Below are 24,755 nucleotides of genomic sequence, written 5' to 3'. Positions count from 1 at the left end.
ACTCTAAATTTGAAGTTTTTATATGTCTGTAAGCAGGGCTATACGTCCAAATGTGGCTTAAGACTGCCTGATTCACTTGCAAATAAGGAACGATTCAAGGGTTGAGCGGCTTTCCTGAGGCTGATGTTGACCTCTGACCTCCCTGGAACAGACAAACCACGGGAGAATTTTAAACTGCTGGAATCAACAGAGCGCCATATTGCATTGAGGTCAACGTGTCAAAACAGCTCAAACTGTCCAAATCTCATCATCGCCATCCCACTCGCAGCTCCAGCGGTTGGCGGGCTCTGTTCCTCTCCTCCACCTGCAGGACAGCTGTGCGCCGCTGCCACGTCTCTCCTCGCTGATGCTGCTGCGGCTGCTGCTGGAACGGACGCGCAAAGTGGGGGCGCACTGCTCATTAAAACCCTGCGCGTGAGATGCGCAGCTGTGACTGAGAGAGCAGCGTTATGGACACATCGCCCACCTCCACTCCGGCTGGCTTTTTTGTGTGCAAGCTCCGAGTGTTTTAGTTGAAGCACAGTTTTGTTTTAGTTTTTTTCTTGGCGCCATTGCTTTTTGTCCTTCCCCTCCACCTCCACCCCACCCCAAGAGCGGAGGCACATTGTGGCGCAGCGCGACAGTGCGGTGTCCGATTACAAACAGTGCGCCGAGGAGCCACCGGCACAGAGCGCTCCTCTGTGGGGGCAGAAATAGCACGCAGGGCTGCGCAGGGACGAGAGAGAGAGAGAGAGAGGGCACGGAGGAATCTCTGCAGAGAAAGAATGAGTTTTACCGAGGTCGATTTCTGACAAGTGACACAGCAGAACTGAGGATATATCATCTTCAGCTCACCTTTATTGTTTGTTTCTCCCTAACACTCTTTTCACCGGGACAAGACACGCAGCTTCGCTCCATACTAGATGAACGGGAGTTGGGCACCTCACTTGGTAAGCCGGATCATATTATTTTATTGTGGATTCGTGCATCTTTATTATTTTGATGTGTCACAGGCTTCTGCAGCCATTCTGTTTCTAAACGCGAGCTATTTGTTTTCTCCTGAAAACAAACCCACGACTTTTACTGCTTGTCATAATTTGCATTCGTATCACAAGTTAAAAAGAGGTTAAAACTTTGTTGCAGAATGGGAATACGCCAGCATCTTCCAGGGACCGTACAATGATATAATCCACAAATCCAAAACCCCACACCGTAAACAATCAGTTTAAGAAGTTTTGCATTTTGCTTTGCGATGTCCGACCACTTGGTGGTGCTGGCAGAGTGCAGCCATCAGCAGGTCTTTGAGAGCTCTCATCAAACCTTTACATTCTACACGATCCTTTCCTCTTTCAGTATCTTATGACCATTGATTGGGGTCTGGCGTGGTGGCCAATAGTGTCAGTAGTTTGGCTGCAGGGAAAGAAAAGTGTGAATTTTGGGAGAAGCATGAAAGATAATTCTGCTCATGATTTAAAAAAAAAAAAAAATAAGCGCAGAAGAAAGCTGTGCACCAGTCCTGAAAATGTCAGTGCCTTGAAAGCCCAAAATGCAAATTGGGAATTTTTCACACTCCGTTGTTTCCTGGTTGAATGTGTCAAGATTTCTGACAGCAGTGCAGTTTTTATTAATGGCTGTGGAATCGACTGTCTCTGCTTTTCTATGTGACTTTTAAATTGTATTTGCTGCTGTGTTCAGTTCAGTCTGAAAATGTTCATTCTTATTTGCTGTGGGTGAAGTGATGTCACTGTTTTGAATGCACAGAAGAGGTGAACAGAATGCTTGACCTTGATACATGCTGATAGTGTACAGCATAATACTTGTATTTTTACTATTAATGAAAGTGACGAGATGTGCCAAGTTTCTCTTATTCTCCACATCGCACATAATGAAGGAGCAAGGACAGAGTCCTTGAAGGTCTCTACCTTGGGCTTTGTCAAAAAAAAAGTTAATTTACAAGCAGAATAAGAGCTTCATTTGAACTTCTCTTGTACTCAACAAATTCCAAATGAAACCCAGCATATCCAATGTGCTTTTTGTCAGCGAGCAGAGTTAAAGAAGATTAGTCAAGTTAAATGCACAATGGCAAAAGTTCTGTTTGTGCCGTAGGTGGAAAGGTGATTGGTGTTGTGAAGGAGATAATATATGTGGTTCAGGTGCTACATGAATTCACAGCTCCTCAGTTAGCCCGCAGCCCTGTCCTTGGTTCTCACCGGCCCCGCAGTAGGTTTAGATGAATGCTAATCTGTAACCATGATCATGCCGATTAGTGTACAATTAACTAGACATAATTGTTTAGTAAGTCACTTAATTCGCCATTGTCTTTTGTCAAGCCTGGGGCAAGCGTCTTTTTTGGAAAAATGCACATTTCGACTCAGATGTTGCATCCAGAGCCCTGAGCGGATACTCTTTTCCATTTCATTGGTATTCATATAGGTCTGTGGTTGTTTTGCTCGTGCTAGCTTTTATGACTTGAAAGCTGCAGCTCTTGATAAACACAGTCGCCCTCCTCTGATCCCGTGGCCTCAGACCTGTGAAGATGCTGCAGCTCATCCGTCCTGTCACACTGTCCTTATGTATGGGGTAAACAAGGAACCCTCAGTTAGATGGTCGAATCATGTCCAGGCATGGAGATGCAACGATTGGTCAATTTATCAATTTTTATGCAACTATTTTGATAGTTGTCATTCGTTTCAACCAAAAGTTGTCTGGTTGCAGCTTCTCCAGTGTGAGGATATGCTGCTTTTCTCTGACTTAAATCAGGGTAAACTGAATATCTTTAGTATTTGGACTGTTAGTCAGACAAAACAAGACATTTGAAGACGTCACCCGGGGGTTCTTGGAAAGTGAGATGGACTTTTGTCGGTATATTGTAGACCAAACTATTAATCGATTCATTGAGAAAATTAATTGGCAACTATTTTGATAATTGATTAATGGTTTGAGTCATTTTCTGAAGGTAGAACATGAGGAATTGACAGATTGATGTAGCAGATCCAGATGAGCCTGTGGTATGGAAACCAGCCACATATTCCAGCACCCGGTGATGAGCAGAATAAGATGAGCAGGACTGATATTTGCGCCGTGTTAGGAATTTGCCCAGCCCTGACACAGAACACCGGCACAAACACAGCAATTAGTCCCAACCGGGAGAATTCCATGATGAAAATGACCCCCGGTGGCCTCAGCGGGCTGTGTGGTCGCCATGGAAACCCTCTGAGTGACAAGCCCCATTGTCGTCGACCTTTGTGATTCTGTATCCCCCCCGGGGGTCGAGCCCTGTCGGGAGGGAAAGTGAAAGGCATTATCATGCACGTGTAAACTAAACAGCCATTACCCTCTGGCCCCCTCGTGCTCTTTAAGGCCCTTTGGTTACTTATTTATCTGACACCAGCAAGACGGGGCTTTGGGATTGTTTGTCCCTGTACACACAGCCTCACAAAAGATCTGGCTTTATTGGCTGTGAATTGTACAGAAGCCCTGGTTGTTCAAAATTCCTCAGCGGATGATTTATTGCTCTTATGCAAGTAAACTGGGAGACGCAAACAATAGTTGAAGTGGTTTGCTGTTCTTCCCCGCTGTGCTTTGTCCTTGTCGCGCTACTACCACGCTATTTATACATCACAACCACTTTGTCATTATCTCATCCCTCCAGTGTTCTCCCTGCCACATCTGATTTCAAGTCTGTAGTAGCTCAAGAAAGCCATCCCACATGTGAGGAGACGCTGATTCAAATATATTCATGTTCATTTTTAGTGGAATTTTGTGCTTGTGTGTACCAGGATCCAGCGTTACTCAGATGCATTTCTGATCCCGCCTCTACTGAGCGGAGAAAGTTGCCAGGATGTAAGTAAACAATTCTTCCTTTTCCACCACTCGCAGTTATTTAGTGAGATGGTGTGATGTTGCCATGGCTACCCCAAGGTTTCCTGCCGGGGATTTGAGTGCCCCATCAGTCACAAAGGGAATGAAAATGTTGGCAAAATGAAAGTTTATCATCCACACCACTTCTGTTCTTAAAAAGCCAAAGTGTCACGACGGTTGGCATAGAGATTGGAAGGAGGATCTGTTGTTTATCCTCACAAAAGTCTCCATGGCCATACAGGTAGAGGGGAGTTACATCTCTTTCCATCAAGGTCAGATCTGAAAGGTTGGTTGCTTAAGAAAAACTGGCATGGTGTCGTTATTTCAACAAACCGGTTGGTTTTGTGCCAGGAGTGTTACACTGCAGTGTGTACACAGCTAGAATAAAGTGAGTTGACTTCCATAATGAAGAGTGATTTCTGAAAAAGAGCTGGAAAATGAAGTGACAAAAAAAGTGGATGTGGGCTGTGTGTAGAAACACAAGCGCGCCGGGCTCTGTGATTGGACAGATCCTTGTAAAAAAAAAAACATAAAAATAGAGGCTGTGATCATTTCACACTGCATGCTAAACAGCAGAAACAGCACAGGGGCAGATGTAGGAAATAATTTGAGTTCACAGTGCGGCAGGGAAGCACAGGCAAGCGATATGTGATCCTAGATGCGCTATTATTTCTGTTGCCTGGATCCAAGAATGATTGGTTTCGAGTAAAACATCCAGTTTCATGTTCACACGTCAAAGGGAATTAGCACTGCTGAAGCAGCCGTCACTCCCCGCCACTGTTACACTACATTAGCTCTGTCCCTCTCCTCCACTACAACCTCAAAACCCAGCTCCAACAGCAGAGGAATCTGTCTTTAAACCACAACGCCAGCACAGAAAAGGAGAGGGAGACTCCATTTGGGTCACGATGAAATAATCCCCAAAGCCTCTTTTTCACTGGGGGATCATGCCGAGAGGGTGTTTGAAAGGTTAAACAGAGATGGCTCCCAACTTCTGTGACAACAGGAGAAGCGATTATTGTAAACTCATTTTAAGTTTGGAGTTTGTTGTGCTTTACTTTCGCACTTGCATCAGCGCAACAGAGAGTGAGTGTGCGAGAGAGAGAGAGAGAGAGAGGGAGAGGGGAGGGGGGCAGCTGTGGGGGAAGAGAGGTGAAAAGAAAGTGAGAGATTGAGGAAGAGAGAGTGAAGAGGCTTTGCTGGTCTTTGTTTATTGACTGATTGAGCGCCACACGGCCATTTGAAGGGTGAAATGAGTCATGAGTTGTCACCAAACACACACACAGAGAAACACACTCTCCAGGCCGTCACACAGCTGTATTTCTCTGGAAGATGAATGACTTTAAAGCATGAATGAGAGGATCATTTGATAGCGGCGCTCAGCTCATATATTTCTCTTTTATAGGAGCTTCTTCTTTCAGGCTGCGGCTCATACCTCAGAGGTGAGAGCAAAACTGGACTGCCTCCTGTGAGACTTTGACACTCATCGCTATGTATAGTCACTGCTAAATTAGCAGCCCACAGCCTATTAGTAAAACAGGTGCATGGGTATGTTCTCTCTGTGTGTTTGTTTGCTTGTCATGCGATGTTGTGTTTGCCGTGTGCTTTTCATGTCAGCGGGAGGTAGTGCAACCAGACTCTTTCGTGGGTTTGGGTGTTGTTTTTTTTTACTCCTCATGGGACGTTGATCACAGCGTCTTATCTTTATAGAGCATATCATTATACGATAAGAAGCTGTTTTGATGTGAGGTGTTTAGAACTATCTGAGCTTCATCTATGGCACCGCTGCAAACAGCCAGAGAAGCTCTAATTTGATCAGTGAGAGGATATAAATACGGAAAATCCTTTAATCTTCAGCAAATGAAAACATTTATCTGCACTTTGAAATCATTACGGAGGGCTAATCAGAGCAATATCCTCGAAGAAGAAGAAGAAATTTGTGTTGCAAGCGAATGCTTCCCCTGGCAGATGAATGAGAAAACGAAATTACAGCGCACGCTGTATTCTTTTCATCCGACCTTATATGAAAGTTTACGATAGCATCTAAAAGATAAAGCGGCCCACTACTTGTAGTTCGGCCAAGCAGGAAAAAATGGGAGCGGGAGAGAGATACAGAGATTAGAGAGGAGAGATATAAAGAGAGAGAAAGGGGAGAATGGACAGCGCAGATAGAGGTGAAAAGATAAGAACTTAGGTTTCCCAGACAAAGAGGGGAGGCTCCTGCTTTTGAGGGGAGAAAGAAAAGGCAAAAAAGGAAGAGGAATTATGTGGAGATGGAACGGGGTGATACAAGGATTGACAAGCAGACAGGCAGGCCGAGCAGGTTGGATGGGGAAATTGTTAAATATACAAGGAGGAGGTTTCTCTCAGGAGGCGGCGGTCTAGTCGTTCCCCAGATGCCTCCGTCTGCTGGATTCATCTGTCAGTGCTCGAGGTCCTCAGAGAGGGACGGACAGACAGACACACATACACAGGGCGGCACAAGACGGGAAAGAGAGAAGTATATGCACAGGCAGCAAGAGACGGGAAGACTGGAGAGGAGACGGCAGAACTGACAGTAAAGAGGAAATGAAGCAAGGGATCTCTTGCCACAGGGGATGAGAGGAACATGTCTCCCTCACATTTCAAAATCCTCAAAATGCCCTAACTTTTACAGTTTCAGTTAACTCACCAAATTCTCCTCTTTGTCAACACACTACAATTCAATTGTTGTTGCCACCAAAGTCCTAAAATAAATTTAAAAAAAAAAGTTAAAACAGTCACACGAGCCATTTTCTTTGCAAGACTAGTAGTTCTGCTGACAATACTTCTTTTACATAAGTAGGATTTTGAATGCAGTACTTTATACATAGTTGTATTGGTACTTTTGATTAAGTAAAGGATCCTAACGCTTCTTCCACAACTGCATTGCCCACCCTTGTTGTGGTATGTTGTTGTAGTTGTTTACTGCCAGAGAGGAAGACTGCAGGCACTACATGGTGCGGACGGAAAAAGCACTTCCACCTCTTCCATATGTTGTTTTTTTAAAAGATGTATTCACCGTAAATGTTCTCCTTAAAAAATGCTGGAATTAAATTTCAATCAAAAAGAGCAAAGGTGGAATATTCAACATTATTTTTCACAAGGGACCTAAATGGGATTTTAAGCAGGGTTACTGCATTAACAACACAGTAATATACGTGGTATTTCATTAAAGGACTCCTTCACACACACCAAATGTCCTGTTTTCCAGACCCTTGCCTACAAACACTGCACTACACACACTCCAGAAACGAGACGCTCATGAGTCATGCCCTTTACCGCTCTGTGTAAGGCATGAACGGGAATGTGTAGTCTGCCCGGGCGGAGACACAATGCTGCCTCAGTTCTGAAGGTGAAACCACGCAGAGGAAGTGTGGTCTGATCTGAACCACCAGCGGTGAATAACAAACCACTTATTATTCCTTCTGAATAACATTTCATTCTTCCTTGAATAAACCATCAGGAAGAATGAGCCCTCAGTTAGAAACCTGCCAGCCGTGAACACCTTATTTTGTCGATCGCACACATATGGTACGCCGAGCTGACTTGACTTTGATTTCTCTTAAGCTCTTTACACGACAGGAAGTGGTCATTTGGAGTTGAATACTTTGTGCACGAGTGGGGGGTTTGGTTTCAAGGGATATTTTGTTATGGAACATTAAGTCTATTAAAGGCTCAGCAGATACTGGGCTTCGACGATAAGGATATTAGTTACTGTAAAAGACAATTGTAGAGGTATTGCCAGGTGTGTCCTGTTTGCATGTACAGTGCTGGTTGGCTAGTATTATAGTAGCTGATTTTGCTGTTCATGAAACAAGAGAATGTTAATATTCTCCTGCTCTGACTCTATTGTGTGACTGAATCCCCCCGAGAAGTCAGTTACGTTCAAGAGTTGTGCTGACTCTCTGCCCGTGCTTCTTCGGCCTTGTTGGGACTGGAGTGGCTTGTTTAAAGATTCTCCGGGATGAGATGTTGTTTTTCCCCTCCTCTGTCTGGCATAGAAAAGCGAAGGCTCAAATGCAAAGAAACACCTAAAAGTACCTTAAAAAAGGTGGTGTAGTGCAAGCTTGTGTGTTGTCTTAGTGGAAGAAGATGAGCTTTAAACCCTGCAGCATCGTATAATATGCTGTGACACGGAACGAGGCAGTCAGATAGACAGATAATATCAACAAATAAATCCCCAAGAATAAGCAAACTAGAGTGAGCAAAAAATATCCCTGTGTACAAAAATGAAGATATTAATAGTTTTTAGTGTTAGTTTCACATGAGGCTCGGCTCTCAGGCACATGTGTCCGGCCTCTGGAGGTCAGCAGGGTGACTCTGAAAGGAAAGGCTCCAGTTTCACTTTCTCAGCGATCAGACTGCCCCCGTTGCTTGACCTCAGCTTGACTGTACCCGACCCCAGCCCTGACCCCGACTTCACCGCTGCCCTTTCGGAGAGCTGTGCATATCTATAGGTGTGTGAGAAAGGTGCGCAGTTGCGTGAAAACACTCGCTCTTCCCCGGCGTATCTTGTCAGCAAGAGGAGACATTCAGTCAAATCGTTGCAAGTAATGGATAAAGTGGATTTTGTTGCAGAGTTGTTTTGGACTTAAGCTGTTGCAGGACTCTTAAGAGGTGGAGGGGGGTGCGCAGCGAGGGAGGAACTCCTACGCAGAGGGTACATTTCCTCTGGACTTGCCCTACCACATCACTTTGTTGCAGTGCTCTTGTTGTCATTAAAAATAGACCTCTGCCCTTCTGAAGCACGGGCCCCGTGGCATCCTGATCTATTTTGTACTCCACGCTGTTCCCCAAAGGCTTTCGGGGTAGAAAAGCACTCCCTTCTCTGCAGCAGTTAAGGGCAAAAGGGGATCTTTCCTGCGGGGTCGACGTCTTTTTATTGACTCTGGAATACCACACAAAAAGGAGTTATATCGCACAATGCGAAGAGGAAACTGTTGCTAGAGACCCTCAAGCAGCTGATACTCAGTAGGTAATTGTGAGTTTTGTGCCTACTCTTTAATGCCTTTGCTTTTGCTACAAAAACCTGACATTTGTAGCTGGAGAAACCATTCTGAATTGTTTTTAGGGAATAGGAGATGTTTTTTTTCCTATCCCTCAAACCCCATTACAGCTCCCACTCACCTTCTCACTCTGTACTGGAAATCAAAATATTAATATAATACTTCCTTCATCCCTGGGGGGAAGTAATCTTTTCGCCCGTCCTCCCTCTGATATGTGAAGGTCAGAGTGCAGGGTGAGCTGGATCTTGGAGGAGAGATGTGGTAAGTTCCTCAAGGACACTAACAACCCTGTTGACAGGCATGAGGCAGCAGCCGTTTCTGCTCCGTTTCAGTCCAAACACCTGCAGGCAGTGGCAGGTTTCTCTGCACACAGTGAGACCCACTGTAACCTGTCATTGTCATCAGCAGAGCTCTGCAACCCCCCTGGGCCATAATTAACACCTTCTCATTCCAAATATGGGTTTCTTCTTAGCCTGGTCTTAAAAAGATTGGTGCTCTTTTAGTAGATGCACAAGAGCACACGTACACGAACCAATGTGCGATTGCGCATCCTCTCAGATTCATCTCCAGGGTTTATCACTTTTAGCTGAAGCAATCATAGTAATTGGCAGGTTACAGTCCCTTTATTTGATCTTAGACTCTCACTCTTTAGTGCTTCTTAGTCATCCCTTTTCCCCTCTCCCAGTGTGCATCCACATTCTCAGTCTCCAGACATGAATTAGCTGCTTTTAAGGAGCTGCAACAAACAGTCAGGTGTGAAAAATTATTAAAAATACCTTTAGCAGAAAAGGCAAAAGTATTTCCAACCCAAATCATCAGCATCCATATTTAGCCACCGAGCATGATTAGTATGAAGGAGGCAAAGCATGTTAATTGCAGTGTAGGGTCACATGATTTACTGCTATTGTTGCGTCGCAGTGGTAGCAGAACGTACCTAAAGAAATAATTACACAAATCACCCTGTTATTTCTGCCTCGGCGGCTGGACTGTAATTTAGCGTCTGATTCTGCGTCTGAGCCCACACGTTCTGTCACTCTAAAAATTCTGCTTCTCACATCCACACATACACACATTTACCACTTTCATACACTCTCCGTGCACAGAAGAATGCAGCTTGACGGGCTGATTAATGCAGATCATCCGGCTGTATCATCCTCTAGAGAACGGTGTTACAGACAAATTTTTACAATTGCAATAAGATGAATGCTCACACATGGGAAAGAATGCGCTTGCAGAGGGATGGACAGCAACGGTGGGATAATAAAAGGCCAATAAGGTAAAAGTGGACGTCGCCTTTGCGAGTTGGGAGGTTAAGAAGGAACGCATATGGAGTTGAACGCACCTGGAGGCCACATGTGGATAACCCCGCCCCCTCCAACCAGCGACTCAGCTTTGAAAACCTCACCGTCATCATTATAGTGAGGGGTGGAGGGGATCATTAAGTCATTATTTATGTGCTTTCTGCTGTTTTATCACCTCCAGACACGGTCTCACAGTGCAGACACCCACACTCACAGTCCCAGAAGAATAACATAATTGTATGAGGCAGCCAGGGGGTCCCGTCTAATAGAAAAAGTGCAGACATTAACAGTTGGGCCAGCTGCCGAGACGTCTAACCCACCTCTTTTTCCCCCCGTTGGGCTCGTTTACACCTAGTATTGTTTATGTTTATTTACACGCTGTTGCTCCCAAAGTGAACCTTTACTTCCAGATTTCCTCCGGTTTGAGGGATGAGGTAGCAGAGGGGACGTTTTTTACAGGCAATTTCCCCCCTAGTAGTTTGCTTGATGAGCCCGGGTAAAAACGCAGCGCAAACAGAGCACTTTAAGTTCCCTCTCACCCAATTTTGGCTTCTTCCCCTCCGCAACATTTACTTACCTTGTAAAAGCAGCCTGGTGGTTGTTATAGGTGTTTTGTGTGTCAGCTGGTTTATTTGAGTCTGCCTTTCCTTGTCAGAGGAGATGCGTGTGACTCTAATTTTCACACGTTCTGTCATCGTTTCACACCGTGATGGACGATATGATTGCAGTTTACATAAAACAAAACAACAATAACAACCAAAAAAGCCTAGCATGTTTGTGAAAACATATGGGGAACAGGCGGTCTAAAGAAATAAAATGACATGGGGAGTTGGAATAGAATTGGATGTTAAACAGACCTGCACTGTGTTGCACCTGGAGCTGTGGCTCCTGTGAAAGGCCATGTAGAGTCAGCTCTCTAGACGCCGCAGTCCCAGCTACTCCAAATACCGCTCTTTCCCCCCCGGTGTTTCTTTTCCCTTTAGTTAAAAGGGAAGGAACTGTTGCTTTTCCAGCTGTGCCTGACCACCTCACCCCGAATCTGTTCCCCTGTTGTTTTCATGCCCTGATTCATTTACCTCTGTGGGACCGCTCTCCTGACACACACACACACACTGGACAGGAGAGATGTTCAGAGTTGCAGTTTTATGTGGTGTGTGTTATTTATGGAGGTCCCGGGCTTTCTTTCCAACCCTTCTTTCCTTTTCTTCGAAGTCCCTTTAAACTCCTCAGTCCTTTTCTTTCTTTCCATCTGAACTCATCCTCTATTAATCCTCTCCATTCTCCTCCTGACTCCCCGCTCCTTTTGTTCGAGCTTAACCTCTTTAACACCCCTCTCCCTCTCCCCTCCAGCCTCCCCCATCCCTTAATTTTATCTCACCCAACCTCTACTCTTCATCCTCTCCTGTATCTCCCTTCGTCCTTTGTTCCTCGATTCCTCCCTTTATTAGCAGCCTCTCTCCGGTAATCCACCTCAAGTGACCCTAAACGACTGCCTCGCCCCCTCACCCTCTCCAGTCTTTGGCTCCTCTCTTCGTGTTTTGAAGAGCAGGTCAGCGTGAGTCTGAAAGCCATTACTCCACCGTGTTTTCAGTCTTCGCTGAGAGCCGAGCAGCCCTGGTGCCTCCAAGAGTTCACAGGCAGATGTGGAAGTAATATTCACTAGCTTCATGTTCACGTTCATGGACACTTGTGTATGTGTGGACATTTTCTCATGTGCTCACTTTGAACGTAAATAATATACGCTGCGAATATAATATATGTAGGCATCCAGACGAGCTAGCTGTAGTGTTCAGCTGGGTTTAATCGCAGCACAGTTATAAGGCAACGTCATGCACGTACACACTTAAATTTGGTCCGACTTTGTCCACCGACTGCTCACATCTGAAGTCAAGTGTAACCACGTGATAATGCACTTTTGAATTTTCCGACACTTGTGCACTGTTATACTACAGCAGAGCACCTGACACAGGACTGCAAAATGATAAAAAGAAATATTTCAATACCAAAAATATTATTTAGACTTTTTTTTACAATTGGGATTTTGGTAAAGATTATAGAGAGTAATCACAGGAATAAAATTGTCTGTGTTAAATACTTCTAATTTGCTACAAATCTGCAACGCTTGTTGACATTGTAAGAGGGACTTCTCTCATTTCTGCGTTTAAGTAATTTTACTAACAGTAGCTGCTGTACAATATCAATCAGCTCCAACTTCCAACAAGATGCTCGCAGTTTCAGTTGCCATTGTTTGTAGTAGCCTACACCAAGTAAGAAAAAGAAATTCAACACAGTAGAATTTTGGATGTGTAAGTGCATAAAAGTATACAATGGCACATAGCCTAGGCCATCGGCTACTTGACACAGGAGTGTAAATTGGCTTTAAATGAACAATAGTACAAGTATAAAAGAAACTAGGGCTGTCCCCGACTAAGGATTTACATAGTCGAATCAGAATCATCAAGTCCTGCCTATAGTCGACTGATAGTCGAATCTGTTTTTGTGCGCGGCAATTGCCAGCAGGGTGGGGGGGGTTACACACGGTAAGCTCCGCTTTATTTTTGAGAAGCTACAGAGCTGCAGTCTCTATTCATTCAACTTACGCTGTAAATTTCCAGCTAAACTGAGGCTTTTTGAAGACATTTTTCTCTTTCTCTTGCCCGTCATTCACCAGTCTTGTGTGAGTTTTGCGTGCATGCCCTGCTGCCGACAACAACATGCACGACGTGGTTCCTCGCGGGTCTATTTCAAGTAGCCGGCTATTTAAAAACGATAAAATATTCTTAGTGTGGTTCATCAACGGTGATAAATTATCCGAAAGTCCCGCGAGGTGTGGACAACTCGGCACAGCACCAGCGTCTCCGTCTATTCAGCAAGTGTTCCTCTTCCGACACACACATACACGCACACACTACGCTTACACATGCTCACTGACGATCCAGGGTTAGGGTTACAATTTTGGATTTATTTAAGCACTTTTAAAAACATTTCTTTTTACATGTTTATTTACAGCATTAAACGTTGAAATGTGTATTGTAATAGGCTGTATATTAACTTATTGTGAGAAAAATGGTAGTTCTATGTAAAATTAGACGTTGCACCCCCCTGTCGCCAAAATGGCTTGATCCTTGTTTCGCTACGAAGCTGTGAGACAGTCGAATCAGGCTCCGCCCATCGAAGCATCGAATCTTCCACTATTGGGGGTCAGCCCTAAAAGAAACACATATAAACAACATCCATGTGCATTTGCTTATATGCAAATTATTAAGCACAAAGCGCAATTTCTCATATATGTATGTCTGTTGCTGATTATTTCTCAATTAATCTTTTTGTCTATAAAAAATAATAATGTTCAATTATTTTATCTGACTATCAGTCCAAAACTCTAAGATATTTAGTAAACTATGATAGTCATATATAACATTTATCTTGTCTAGGCTTGACTGCTGCAGCTTCCTCCTCTCTGGCATAAACCAAAAGTCCCTCCAACTAGTTCAGAATTCAGCAGCTAAGCTTCTCACTGGTTTTAACAGACAACATCACCCCAATCCTGGCTTCTCTCCATTGGCTCCCTGTTCGATATAGAATTGATTTTACTTTATAGCACATCTGGGTTTGGCCCCAAGCTATATAGCAGAAATGTTGACCCCCCCCCATATGAGCCAGCTCACAGCCTTAGATCCTCAGCTGGGGCCCTTCTGGCTGTTTGGAACGACCTGCCTGAGGAGATAAGGCTCGCAGAATCAGTGACCCCTTTGAAATCACTTCTTAAAACCCATTTGTATAGACTTGTTTTTTATGGGATGTTGTCCTTTTATTGCTTTTATTCTTTTTATTTATCTTTATTGATCCATTTTTTATCATTTTTATCTTTATCTTTCATCAACCTGTGTGTTCTTTCTTCTATGTTCGTACATCTTTTCCTGCATATCCTCACAGCTGACTATGGAGATTAATTTTGGATAGTTGCAGATTCATTTTTTGTGGATTGACTAAGAGAACATGAAAACCAATAAATAGGATCAGATCATGAGGTGTTCACAGCCCCCTTAAAAGTGTTCAGATATAACACAAAAATAAATATAAGGAGGCACAGATACAAACTCACACTTACAGAGGAACATGCAAGTAAACAAACTGATACAAGTGGGTCAGGTACGCTCACTCTGACAAAGAGGCATTTCAGCGGTAATAGATACATCTGGGTCAGGTAGGCAGCTGTGCACACACACATATGTTCTACACACACATGCTTAAATGTAGTGAAGAAACCATGCGCGCACACACGCACACACCCACACACACACACACACACACACACACACACACCCACACACACACACATAAACACACCTATACGGGCACAAACATCTGTTTTTGGCCTACAATCAAGCCCAGATGGACCCCGAGGCTGGTGTGTCAACACCAGTGGAGACCACACATTAAATACGCCCAGTGTTCTTGCGTCTGACTCCTGGGGATTTAGAGCAGTGAAGGGGTATTAACCAGGACCACAACCTGTAATCGTTATCATAATGACACAGGAAGGTATTTCCAAATTAATACCTGCCATAATTTCTGGGAAATTTTGGTTAGTCAACCGAACTCCAACAAGATTTGGAGTCTTGTGTGGCTCAAGACTCTTAGGTGTTTTTATGTGTGTACACTGCATGAATATGCATTGTGAGGGCAAGTTAACTTCTCCACAGCAATACGAGGCAGAACCTAAACATAGCAAGTGAATTAATGTATTGGAGTTAAAAGTGATGCTGTTCAGCTTTGATGTTGAGCCATCAAAGGCGTCATGAAACTGCATGGTTCAGAGGGGCAGCGTTGAACTGCACTGTATATTTAGCTGCAAGCTTAAATTAGACCTATCACAGCTATAGACACATGCCATCCCGGCTTGTGTGTCTCTTTATCTGTCGGGGAGGTTGATGGAGCTATTGAAAAGATGGTATTGTTTTTACTCCTGGGTGGCATTTTGGGAGAGGCTGTGGCGGCATGTATGCATTAAAAGGAAGAAAATAATGGTATAAAGAAAGACAAAGACTGCAAGTGTGTGTTTTTGTCCTTTTGTGTGCTAATGTGTGTGTGTTTGTGTCAGCTTGTCCTTGCGCGAGCTTTCATTTCAGCGAAGAGAGGGCCCAAACACCTGGCCCATTCCTGTCTAATCAAGTTAGTAGAGAGGCCTGCAGCCACGAAGGCTCAGAGAGTTAATACTGGCCCAAATAGAGACTACAGCATCTCACTTTTATCCCGGACACCTTGGAGTTTCCCCCCACAAAAGTGATTAAACACCAACATGAAGCCTGAAGCCGCTTAGTGCGTTTATGCACACACACACACACACACACACACACACCTGCTCTCCTACTGTATACCTGCTGACACATGCATTTTCATAACAATTATAGACCATCCACCCGCCACCTAGAAAGATGGAGGAGTGAGTCTTTGATAATTCTATCTTTGCAGTTTTACCCAGACTAAAAAATGTTTATAAGTCTGCTGGATGCGTGATTTGGCCCACTAGATGTGCACACGCACTCACACGCACCTTTTTTTAGGGGGGGTGGAGAGGACACAGACAGACAGGATCTGTTTTCTCACTCTTTGTAGCCTTGAATCGCTGTCGCTCTCTCAGTTTTTCTGAGGGAGGTGATGACACATTATCAAAGTGATTTCTATTCGTTACATGGCTCATTTAGGTCAATTAGAGGAAACTTGTTTTGTGTTGTTAGTGTTTCGGGGGCACAGTGGCACCGTACCCCAAAGACTTGCAATTAGTTGTCTGGCTGTGACGTCCTCAAATATTCACAAGTGTTTGTCATATGGAGTCTTAAAAGGCTGTGTTGTCGCTACAAGGCAGAAATGACATGAGTTGAAAAGGGAGTTGTTGTTTTGAAGACTGCGTGTCTGTGGGTGTGTTTGTGCAAGCTGTTGTACAATTGTGCAAAAGCACTTTATAATATCAGTCACCACAGGTAGGCTTTATATGATGACATTTTGTTTGAATCCTGAAAAAGTTTTCTTCATAAATTACTTATGAGCATGTTGGAATCTTGGCAATAATATGGCTCTAATATTTGCTTTCAAATTAAATTTTTCAGGTTAAAAAATAGAGGAGGACATCCCTTGTGTCAGGTTTTGGGAATTGTTGCTGCTGAAAGTCTTTCTGGTTAGAGCATAATTGGATTTATAGTCATCAGCGTCTCAAATGTCTAGTTATAGCAATGTAGTGGTTTAAATATGTAGCACCCTTCTCTGTTGGTAAAATATGGCAAAGAAATAAATGGAAGTAATTTGAAGTAATAAAAATGTTATCTAATTTAAATTGTTTTGATGGGAACATAATAAGTTTTATATTCCAAGAATGAGATCCATGTTGAAGATGAAATGCAGTCGCCACCTATGGATGCATGGTCAAGATCCTTTGGTGTCATAATTCACCAAAGGAGCATTGGGAGAAGCCCTGTAGCGTCAGTTTTTAACACTAAAGGTATGTGTAGGATATTTAACACAAAAGTCCGAGTAAGGAGGTGGTTGGGATAAGTGGGCCAGAAACCGGACTTTCACCTGTTCGTTTCCAGAACAAAAAAGTCAACATTGAATGGTTTTATTTAAGTTACGTAGGTTACGTAAGTTGGGTAAGTTACGTAAGTGATGTTACTGAACTGTCGTAAGTAACGTTGTTATTTTAGGTAGTTTTGGTGACTAAAAATAACCAAATTGTGATGTTTCACAACATTAACCACTTGTTTAATCTGAAAGGATGTTACATATTTAGAAAGCGACTACAAAGGGGTGCTGATCAGGCGTCCATATGTGACAAGCTGGGAGTGACAGTGTGTTGGTTGAGCCACTCTACTTTACCAAGCATGGGTAGTAAAATGTTATTTTAGCCATGCAATGTTGCAAAATTACTTTCCAACAAAATGAAATTGTACATTTACTACGGGGTGGTGATGGCGCAATGGATAAGACACATGCCTTTGGTGTGAGAGACCTGGTCCACCATTGTGTGCCTGAGCAAGACACTTAACCCCTAGTTGCTCCAGAGGTGCGATCTCTGACATGTATAGCAATTGTAAGTCGTTTTGGATAAAAGCGTCAGCTAAATGAATTAATGTAAAACTAGCTAACATTATGGTAACATCATAGTAATTTTAGCTAACTGCCAATGGCAGCTCAGTTTCACAGTAAAGGCCTATAGCTATGTTCAGATTAAAGTGCATTTATGGTAAAGCACATTCAGGAAGTGGTGTTTTACTAATAGCAGTAGTCTAGTTGATAATATAAAAAATAGCTCAAATAGTTGAGTAAAACCAACCAGACCTTTCATGTGTGGCTGAAGTCTGATCTGCTTCATGTGGTCACAACACTATACTGTGTGATGATGTGTGATGTTGTGTCTTTACTTGCCCTGCCCTCCTGTGATCTAATCTTTTGCCTACTTTACATTTCTCTCGCCCCTCTGTCCATCTAATGTATTATGTTGATGATTTAGCAGTACACCGGCGCAGTGGATTAACTGTGCAGTTCACGCTCTCTGTCTGAGGTTTCATGCTTTTAAAGGAGGGCAGAGTGTCATTGATCAGAGGAAGAGACAGTGTGGAAACATTATAGTGAGTCCTGATTAGTAAGAGAGTAGCGTGACGTGCCAAGGGATCAGCATCAATAATGACACCCGGAGAAAATCTGCTTGAGCCTCAGTTTTCTGTTTCCTTTAGAAGTTTGATGCCCCCCCTCCTGTCGTTGTCTGCAGAGCATGGCAGCTTCTCGAATGCATCACCAGCCACTTCCACGCTGCTGTGAAAGTGTGTCACATAATAGGTACATTATGGATTCCTGTGTAAATGCTGCAAAGAGAAATTTTAAACGACAGTTTTACACTGATGTTAGTAGTTTACCTTTAGTTTGGTAAACGTGTGCTACCATTTTCTATATAAACACGAGTTGTATACAAGGGTAAACCCCTCATTTAACCACTGATTCTTCCTTGGCACTTTGTCAACTTGCGCTCTAATTCGCTGCTTCTCATGACCTTCCAATTGGCATTTACACAGGATCACTACCTGCACAAAAGGCTTTGTCACAGTGGTTAATGAGCACACGATGAAGGACATCCTGATCATTAAGCCTTTGAACCTAAGGAAGGCATCTTTTGATGTGGGTGAGATAATGATGAGGCCATACGTATGTGGTGTGGTCTTAAGCTTTTTACAGTAGTGCAGTTGTGTTGACTTACATGTCAGTGTTAGGGGTAAAACATGGCTCATTAAAGCTGTCAGCTATCAGATTCAGTCCTTTATAAATAAAGTTGTGAATATTCATGCTGCACTGTGGAGGATGACATTAAGGAAGTAGTTTTGAAGGGAAAAAAGAAAGATTCATTCTGCAGAGGTTATGGTGAATAAAATGTGTTGTTTGATTGACATTTTTACCATTTTGTGGGCTATCATTAGGGAAAGTGTTGAAGCAGGCTGCAGTTACAGTCCTCAAGTGAAAAACCCCATTACATGTCATGATGCAGAACGTCATGAACAGTAATGATGGACATCTCCCCATCTATTAATATTTGCAATTGTTGCAGCTACTCTGCCATGCTTTGGCGGGTTTTTCCCCTCCCGAGAGTGTGTTTGCGAGATGTGTATGTTGTTGCGCTTCTTCAAAAACAGCCTGGTGTCTCTCTCATGGGGGACATACACTGGATCACACAGAAGGAAGAGCAATTACCGCCTCCCAGCAGATTCCTAATCACTGAGCCCTGATGTTAAAAGTTAGCCTCTTTAATGTGTTGAATTTCAAAGACACAGCACAAATCATTTGATTTACTCACTGCCATCCTCCCAGGATGTAAATAAGCTTATTAACCGGCCATTTTTAATATGTGTGCATCCCATGACCTCAAGAGGAGCTGCTGAGTCTCTGAAAGATGAAGTGAAATTAATATATTTACAGTGAATATGTTTATTTAACACTCTTTTTTTAGTAAACCTGAAAAATTGCCTTGGTGTAGCTGTAGCAAATCTGGAAGGCAGCGTGGTCTTGTGTGTGTGTGTGTGTGTGTGTGTGTGTGTGTGTGTGTGTGTGTGTGTGTGTTTTAACTCCCACCTGAACAAACATATAAGACTTCATCCATCACAGCACACACAAGTTAACTTCTTAATGCGCAGGTGTTGGCATTGTGCCATTATCTGTTACTATGCAAATGTACATAAAATGTAATATATATAAATGCAGACTCAATACGTTTAATGTCCGGTGCCTCCTAATTGTACCACGGACTAATAAAGTCTTCTTCTGGACTCCAGCTGGGAATCAAATGACCAATTAGCACTTTTACCCTTAGGCCCTGCCCCAGTAGAAGTGAGCAGAGAAGAGGAATTACTGAAGTAGTACATTTCATAGCTAGGCTGAAGTTTTTTCCTTTACCATGGCCTTAATAGATCCAGAGTTGCCTGGGGCTAAGGTGTGTATGTTGGTTCTGTGGTAAATCTCAGACATCTCTATTTTTGAGGAGGCTAACTGTCGGAGCGGACTGGTCCATCCAACCCTCGGTGAAACACAATCCTTCAGACGCCTCACTAGCACATAGACAAGGAAAGGGAGGCAGACTGAGGGAGAAAGATATAGCCTAGATCTGTTTGCTTGGTCTAGCAGAGACACGATCACATTGGATTGCCTGCAGGCTCCGTCTCTGACTCTGCTCCGCTGTTGTTCCAGTTTACCCTTGGGAGACATGTTCGAGGAGACGGAGGCTCAGGCAGGCACACACATGCACATCACACACACACAAACACACACAAAGACCACTTCTGCTGCCCCCTCTCTGTGTTAAAACAGCTACCGTTAATCAAATCCACATCTCCCTCCCATTAATGCTATAACTTTCTGCTATTGTGCCTGTTTCTGGTGTTAACGGGACAAATTACAAAGGCTGGGCACTCAACAGACACACACAGACACACACACACATGCCCACGCCCGGGTAATTAATTGGTTCCAGTGGAGCCAAGAGCTAATTTACTATCCCTCCTGCCACATTTCTTCACATACAGTAAGACAACTCATCTCAAGGCAGCTTCCTTATGGCTCCTACCCCATCTGTAGTTCTTTAATGTGTGTTGAAGTATATGTGTGTATGTTTTGTTTTTTTACAGCCAAGGAGTTGGTTGTTGTTGTTTTTCCTGGCATATAATTACCGAGGTGTGGGAGTAGGCAGCCTGTTAGGCTTGTTATCTGGGGTATGTTGATTGCAAGAAACATGGGTAAAGAGTTGGATTTGACTGACTGATACTTTTGTCAGTCAGGACTAGATTTAAAAGAAAGAATAACTAACTTTCTTAAATCCAGCCTTGTAGCTGAAAAAGTAATCAACTCCTTTAGTAAAGTAAAATAATAAAAGACATTGAAAGCACCCCATAAAATGTAGTCTGCATTAAGCTCATGCGTATAAATGCTTTTCAAATCTAATGTCTCCATAAAGAATATTCTGCTGGTGTTTGACACTTTAAAAGGGGAAAACATAGTGACAAGAAACACACAAAATATACTAAATAGAGAAAGGTTAGCATGTTTTCCTAATATGGAGGTCCAAGGCATTACAATCTCAGTATTAATTAACAGATTAAATATTTTAATAGCCACAGTCTTAACCATCACATTAGCAAGTTTTAACTTTAAGCTTTAACTAATCATCCTTTGGCACATCTTATGGCACTCTGGCACAAGCCGTCAACGCTGACATATTATCACATTTTAAGTTGAAATGGCGAACTTGTTAGCAGACAGCTGCCTTTTTTACACATCCGACAACATTAGCATTCAATCGGAGTTGTGTTTCTGCCTTCACAGCATTCATTCGGTTGTGTGTTTAGTCTCTCACTCTTGAGAAAAATCTGGCTCTTAACCTAATTGCTACATTCACCAGATAGTTGCTAACATTGTCTGTCTGCCAGTTTGTGCTGGGCAGGTAGTGGGGTTTTTAGAGAAAACAAAAACTGAAGCCTGCTGTGGCTGAAATCAACACTATCGATGAGAGTGCATCAAAACGATAAAGTTGTGGACTGGAATTAAAAGAAGCTATAAAGCTCCATAGAGCGTAGGGGAAGTGTAGAGTAATAATTCTCACTAGGAGCAAGGCCTTTTATATTACACATAACTATTGATCCATAGTAATTTTTAATATTAATAAGTGCAGCTTTAAAGTAACCGGTATATAAAGTAACTACACAAGAATAAAAAGTACAATATTAGCGTCCCTCTGAATGTAGTCAAGTACAATATAACCTAACAAAATGGTGTTAATACTGATGCTGATGAGCAGCACCTGACTACGTGTATTTTTTAACTCGCCACCTCTGCTGTAGAAGATCTAACAGCACACACAGCTGAAAGCTCTGTACATTTACCGCAACTATAACCAAAGAGACTCGACCTCCCCTGCAGTGGAAGTTATCTGTTAGAGATTTCATCTATCATTCCCCCAGTCAAAGCCTGTCACCACTAAAGCTGATATGATTGATTACGATATTAGTAATTGGATGCTTCGGAACTGCAGTATTCTCTGCAGAACACAAAAAGAATAAGTCTCCACTGACTGATTTCATATTCTCAGCTGAATGAGAGGAATTTACCCTTGGATGACTGTAATTTTCTTTTCATTTAGAGTCTGGTTAGCATCAGGGTAGCATTTTATTCTTCTGTGAAGCGCGTCTGTGCCCTTTTGAAACTATAGATCAATGAGCTGGGGCCTTTACTTAGTAGTTGCCCTTGATAGTGGCAGAGCCACAAGTGCCCTCACTTTTCTTCTCCACCTCCGAGGTGCAGAAGGCAGGTGTGTTTGTGTGAATGGCAAGTCAGTTTTAGACCTGAGTCTGTGCACAGCTGTCGACTGTGATAGTGTAATTTTGCGCCCAGTGAGACAGTCGCCTACCCGTTAGCCAAGCACGTAATTAAAGCTTTAAAAATGTCACCATCGCTCAGTGGTGGGCTTTATGTCCCTTATCGCTGCAGTCCCAGGTGAGTGTGCATGAGCAGGTACGAGCGCGCGAGTTTAATGTTTGCATTTCCTGCATGTGTGGTGAGTTATTTTGTTGGAAGTCTTGAAGTGTTGTGGCCATCTTCGCAGCGCTGCCTTGATCAGGCATCAGATGACACTGCTCTTGTCGTGTGGATTGGCCCTGCTAGAACAAAGACTTTGAAGTGCAAGACATCTTTGATGCCAATGCATTACCCAAGCAGTTAAACGTCAAGAAAATGACAATAAATTATTCAAACATCCGTGTGGGGATTGTTTTCATCATCTCTGGGGCGAAGAAGAAACTGATCTTATGCTTGCAGATCAGTTTAAGGTTTGGGGGGCCTGTATTTATCAGAAGTGCTAGCTGTTAAGCCAAAGTTATCAATGACATTGGCATTGAAGAAGTATCCTGAAACTTTGTATAAGGAAGCTGGTAGCAACGTGACAATTGCTTTCCTGTCAGAGAGATAATTTTGTTGTACGTTGCTGAGGCTGTTGTGGAAATATCAACTCTCAGTGAGATGTAGTGTTGGGACAGTGGTGACAATCTCGGTTTCTTCTCACAGATTTAAGCCACTCCAGATCTGCAAGGTTGTTGTGACAATTTTCTCCCCGTGAACAGCGCTTTCTTGACACTGAGAGCAGCTCAGACAGTAGCCTGAGGGTCTGGACTATGTGTCAGAGCCGCTGTCTCAACAGCCGATCCGTGTCTGGGTTGGCCACAGGATTTCTTCACAAGTTGACACTGTTTTATACAGAGATCTCTCAGCGGTAGCAGCCCAGCTGTAGAGGTAGACACAGGGCTTGTAGAAAAATGGTAATTGGCACTGAAAGGAAAAGTGTGTGATGTCCAGAGATCCTGATTAAACTGATTCTGTGAAACAGTTTCATTGTTCTGTCCGTGCTGTATGTGGTTTTGTTTATTTTTTTAACTCCTTCAGGATCTTTTTTTCTAAGTAAACTTTCAAGGTTCGGTGTTTAAGTTTTAGTAGCATTTAGTGGGGAGGGTTGTAAATTGCAACCAACAACTCACTGTGCATTCAAGTTCCGTTGTAAATTCAGCAGTAAAAAAAATAACTTTGCACCTTTTCTCCATGAGGTTGTACATTATATGAACTTAATTTATGAATCTACCAATAAAAAGGCTGTGAAAAAAAAATCTGACATTTATTCCGACACTAAACGAATGCATCGTCAGTGGCCGCTCACCCCTCCCTTTCCAAACGCGCAGGAGAAGCTACGGTGGCCAACAGAGCTCTGTCAGCTCTTCTGCTAAATAATACGTGTGTTCCTCCATTTGTCCAAATTTCACTTCTCTTCTTACTTGTAACAAACCAGACGACTACTACTTCTACTGCTACTGCTACTACTATTATTATTACTTTTTCTTCGTACATATTTAACGTAGTGACGAAATGCACTCTGTAGAGCACTTTGTCTGTTTAGGTTACTGTAGAAACATGGCGGCGCAATATGGCCACTTCCATGTAATGGACCCGCGGTGGGTGTAGATATAAATGCCTCATTCTAAGGTAATAAAAACAAAACAGTTCATTATGAAAAGTCTTTATACACCACTGAAAACTGAGTATATTGCAGTTCTGTCAATTGATCCTCCTAAATATTATACACTGAAATTTTAAAGGAAGGTTTGACATTTTGGGAAACATGCTTATTTGCTTTCTTGTCGAGAGTTAGATGAGAACATTGTCTGTGCGCTAAATATATAAAGTAACAGCCCAAAGCTGGCCAACTTAGCTGAGCATAAACACTAGAAACAGGAGGAAACAGATAGCCTTGCTCCGTACCTTCCAGTTCCACTAAAGCTCCCTAATTTACACTTTGCATCTTGTTTGTTTAATCCATGCAAAAACCAAAGTGTAAGAACTACAACTGGCAGTTATGTGCCGGATTATTTGTTGGTCAGGACCAGTAACTTCCCCGGGGTCTCTGCTGTTTGCCTGGCAAACTGCTCAGAGGCAAGAAATCTTACACATAGCCCTCTTTAAAACAGCGATTTTATATTTCACTTTCTGTACTAATGAAACAATCAAGATGAAACATGTTAATTGGTGAGCATTAGAAGTTCTGGTAGACATATTTTGGTTTTGGACAGAGCCAGGCCTAGCTGTTTCCCCCTGTTTCAAATCTTTGTGCTAAGCTAAGCTAGCCAGCTGCTGGCGATAGCTTCTAATTTAGTGTAAAGATACTAAAGTGGCATCAACTCTGTCTCAAGGCAAGAAAGCAAATGAGCATAGGTCCCAAAATGTCACACTTTTCCTTTAAGAGGAACTAGGCACAGTTCCAAATAGAAATGAATAAAAATGAAAAGATTGCTCACTGTATTCATTTTCATAGCACCCTTGTCAAAAGCTTAGAAGGAGCCAACCAACCTCAGAAATGATTAATTCTCTATAATTATGAAAGTTGGCTGTGTAGGTTACAAGTCCAGACTCTGCCTTACCTTGACCTACATTTGGATGTGAACCGTTTTAAAAGCCCTGCTCTATATTCAAAGGTCTACCCTGCCAGGATTTCTGTAATAGTTTTAAGCCACAGGTC

The 24,755-nt window shown here is 43.0% G+C and overlaps 1 protein-coding gene across 1 annotated transcript in view; it reads left to right on the top strand.

Moving 5' to 3' along the window:
- The first annotated feature begins 616 nt into the window (after positions 1-616).
- Positions 617-24,755, top strand: part of sema5a (sema domain, seven thrombospondin repeats (type 1 and type 1-like), transmembrane domain (TM) and short cytoplasmic domain, (semaphorin) 5A) — a 131,984-nt gene continuing 107,845 nt past the window's right edge. The window contains exon 1 of the mRNA XM_046066236.1: positions 617-929. The gene's annotated coding sequence lies outside the window, so the exon portion shown is untranslated. The remainder of the gene's footprint in view (positions 930-24,755) is intronic.

Source organism: Micropterus dolomieu, linkage group LG01 (assembly GCF_021292245.1).
Source record: "Micropterus dolomieu isolate WLL.071019.BEF.003 ecotype Adirondacks linkage group LG01, ASM2129224v1, whole genome shotgun sequence".
Lineage (NCBI taxonomy): Eukaryota > Metazoa > Chordata > Actinopteri > Centrarchiformes > Centrarchidae > Micropterus > Micropterus dolomieu.
The sequence above is the reverse complement of the archived record's forward strand: the minus strand, read 5'-3'. Positions and strand labels throughout refer to the sequence as shown.